A 4,154-nucleotide genomic window follows, 5' to 3' on the forward strand; every position below is an offset into this window, starting at 1 on the left:
ATCAAACAGTGGCCTCTAGCTGAAGATAAACTACAGACATTGGAACAGCTGGTGCAAGAGCAACTAGATGCTCACCATATTGAAGAATCAACCAGTCCTTGGAATTCTCCTGTGTCTGTTGTAAAAAAGAAATCTGGTAAATGGAGAATGGTGACAGATCTAAGAGCTGACAACAAAGTAATTCAACCTATGGGCCACCGTCCAGTGCTCATGCTCAGTCAGAATACAAAGCGTGAATCTGGAAGAAAAGTTCAGTCTGGAAATATCAATGCTGCCAAGACAATTGCAGACATCATCCGGACATGTTTGGGACCTAAATCTATGATGAAGATGCTTTTGGACCCAATGGGAGGCATCATGATGACCAACGATGGCAATGCCATTCTTCGAGAGATTCAAGTCCAACACCCAGCAGCCAAGTCTATGATTGAAATTAGCAGGACCCAGGATGAAGAGGTTGGAGATGGGACCACATCAGTAATTATCCTCATGGGAGAAATGCTGTCTATGGCTGAGCACTTTCTAGAGCAGCAAATGCACCCAACAGTGGTGATCAGTGCTTACCGCATGGCACTGGAGGATATGATCAACACCCTGAAGAAAATCAGTACCCCTGTTGATGTTAATAACTGTGACATGATGCTGAACATCATCAATAGCTCTATTACTACAAAAGTCATCAGTCGGTGATCCTCTTTGGCATGCAATATTGCCCTGAATGCTGTCAAGACTGTGCAGTTTGAAGAGAATGGCAGAAAGGAAAGGAAATTGACATCAAGAAGTATGCAAGGGTGGAGAAGATTCCTGGGGGCATCATTGAAGACTCGTGTGTCTTACGTGGAGTAATGATTAACAAGGATGTAACCCATCCACGAATGCGCCGCTATATCAAGAACCCTCGAATTGTGCTACTGGATTCTTCTCTGGAGTACAAGAAAGGAGAAAGCCAGACAGACATTGAGATTACACGGGAGGAGGATTTCACCTGAATCCTGTAAATGGAAGAAGAGTACATCCAGCAGTTGTGTGAGGACATTATCCAGCTGAAGCCTGATGTGGTCATCACAGAGAAGGGCATTTCAGATTTAGCTCAGTGCTACCTCATGCGGGCCAATGTCACAGCCATTCGCAGAGTCCAGAAAATCGCATTTCTAGAGCCTGGGGGGCACGGATAGTCAGCCGACCAGAGGAACTGCGAGAAGAAGATGTTGGTATAGGCACGGGCCTATTGGAAATCCAGAAGATTGGAGAGGAGTACTTCACATTCATCACTGAGTGCAAAGACCCCAAGGTCTGCACCATTCTTCTTAGAGGAGCCAGCAAGGAGATACTCTTGGAAGTAGAATGCAACCTCCAGGATGTCATGCAAGTGTGCCGAAACATCCTCCTGGACCCTCAGGAGTGGGGCATGGGGAGTGGGTGGAGGGGGAGGGAAAAGGGAGGAGGAAATTTTTAATAAAAAAATTTTAATAAAAAATGATTCTTTAACTACTCATTTCCTGCATGCTTGAAGTTTTTACATTTTACTTTAGCTTGTACTAAATCATGTCACCTCCTAAATACTCTTTTGTTGTTTCACTTGTCTTTGTCTTGGTTTCACCACCTAGAGCATAAGTTTTTCCGGAAGGAGAACCAGGAAGATTATATTTGAATTTATTTCTTGCAGGACTCAACATATAAAGGCTTAATGAAACAAAACTGCTTAATGAACTACAATTCAGACTTCATCTGAATTTGTTCTTCTAGAAAGATCTCCTCTCCTCTGTGAACTGTTCTGACCATCAGAGACTACCTGGATATCACCATAGTCCTCTATCAGTTCCCGCCTCTGTTTCTCAAGCACCAAGTCATTTCTTCTCTTCTTCTTATACTGGCTGAGTTTCAGGAGGGAGATAATTGGCCCCATCAATTTTTACAGCTTAATGAAACTCTCAGCCATGTTTACCTGCTTTCCTTCCAGGGTAAATGTACCACAAGTCAAGGCAAAGTCATCCCCATAGCCCTTGTTTAGAAAATGTATGATTTTTATATTGTCCCCATTAAAGCAATACAGTTCACTAGCTGTAACCTCCAACATGACCGCCTTTAAAAATGAGTGCCCCTCAGTGTGAGACGGTCATTTTCAAGGCCAGGCCCATGCTGGGGTTGAGAGTTTGTAACAAAGGTCCCAGATTACTGAGCATACTGCCTAATGGTACTTTGCTTTCTGTGGCATTTGCTTACTTTTTTGTGCTGTCTCGCAACTAAAATATGGACATCTTCCTGCTCTACACCACCAAGCATAGCAAATGCCACAGAAGGAAAAAAAAATCCTTTGCAAAACACATGCCACAAATAAATTGACTGTAGGTTTTGGTTTTGCAGCCTTAACAACTAAAGAGGTACTCTGTATTCTAAGTAGACTTTATTATGCTTTTTGAGGAGCAGAAGGCTTGTTTCAGGAATAGGGGCCTAGGTAAGTCAATACATGACTGCTGCTTTAGGGGAGTTTATAGTTTTAGTAGGGTGCTAAAAGCAGTGTACTTCAGAGGAAGTATTAAGTTCCAAGTGTGGATATTTGCCAAAATGAGACTTAGGAGCATAAGGTCAGAATGAATTTTGAAAGGTGATGATGTCTCACAGTTGACTTGGAAAGACAGGAAGAGCAGTATAAGGGATAGGAGAAAAGCAACAAGAGGTTAGCAGTGGGAGTATAGCTCAGTCATTGAAGTGCTTGCCCCTACATGCCTGAGGATGTAAGGTTGGTCTTCAGGATGTTCGTATAAAAGGACGAACATGGTGATAGTACTCTTACTCTCATAAACTCTCAGGGGCTTTGTTTGCCCACACAAAACATGCATGGCATCAAACTAGTCAACATTCTAGCAAGTAGAGGGGAGGAACTCATGAGCCCCTAACTCTGACTGAAGAATATTCACAATTGATGGTTACTGGGAGGGAAAGTCAGTTTTCTTTAAAGGTATGAATGACTATGCTCTAGTGGATGTCCCTGAACCCATGATTATTTGGGACTCACAAATTGGATGAGGTAGTTGTTAAAAACAAAGAGGACATGAAATTGGGGGAGGGTAGGAAGGTAGGAATAGATCTGGGAGAGGTTAAGGAAAGGAGTGGGGTGTGACTATGATGAAAAGACATTGCAAGGCATTCTAAAAGAATTAATAAAAATTATTTTTAAAAATAGACTTATAAGCTTAGCCCTAGGGAGGGAGAGACAAATGGATCCCTGGGGTTCACTAGCCACACAACACGGCTTACTCATCAAGTTCCAGGCCAATGAGAGACCCTGTCTCAAAAATCAAGGTGGCTAACTCCTGAGGAATGACATTTGAGGTTGACCTCTGTTCTCCATAGGCACACACATACACCTCTACATGCATACACATATATGAACCTACACAAACATGTACCCCTATGAACATGTACACACCTGCTTTCCCCCATAGGAAAATAAGGCAACTACAAGTTGAAAGAGTATTTGACTATCCACATCAACAATCATTTGGAGAGGATGTTGTAGAAGTAAGATGAATCTAGGGTATGTTACAAATCAGTAGAATTGCTACCCATAACTGGATGTTGGGGAAGTCTTAAAGATAAGGAGAGTATATTGAGCATCTACCTAGTGTTTCCAGGATCTTCAGCCTGGTCTACAGAGCGAGTTCCAGGACAGGCTCCAAAGCCACAGAGAAACCCTGTCTCGAAAAACAAAAAAAAAACAAACAACAACAACAACAAAAAAAAACAACAACAACAAAAAAGAAAGCATTTGGAGATGAGTCTAAGTAAAGGAATGGGAAGAAGTTTATAACAGGCCAAAGGTACACACTCAAGGAATGAGGATGGCCTTTTCAAGACAGATTCATATTGTAGGATTTTTGATAGTTTTTATACTGAAATTGAAAGGAGAGTAACTCACCAGTTAAGGTGAGGAAAGGCAGAGAATTCATTCTAAAAATGTGGTGATTCTTTTTTTCCAGAATAGGATTCACTTCTCTTTAAACATATGTATTTTTGGATGTGGTATAATTTCCAGTGCATTGTGGAAACAGACAATTTTTTTTTATTTTTATTGAGAAAAGGAAAAAAACAAGTTTCCACCTCCTCCCAGCCTCCCATTTCCCTCCCCCTCCTCCCACCCTTCCCCCCCTCCT

The 4,154-nt window shown here is 42.0% G+C and overlaps 1 pseudogene; it reads left to right on the forward strand.

Moving 5' to 3' along the window:
* The first annotated feature begins 189 nt into the window (after window positions 1-189).
* On the forward strand, window positions 190-1,965 carry LOC101989010 (annotated as a pseudogene).
* The last annotated feature ends 2,189 nt before the right edge of the window (window positions 1,966-4,154 follow it).

Source organism: Microtus ochrogaster, chromosome X (assembly GCF_000317375.1).
Source record: "Microtus ochrogaster isolate Prairie Vole_2 chromosome X, MicOch1.0, whole genome shotgun sequence".
NCBI classification, from domain to species: domain Eukaryota; kingdom Metazoa; phylum Chordata; class Mammalia; order Rodentia; family Cricetidae; genus Microtus; species Microtus ochrogaster.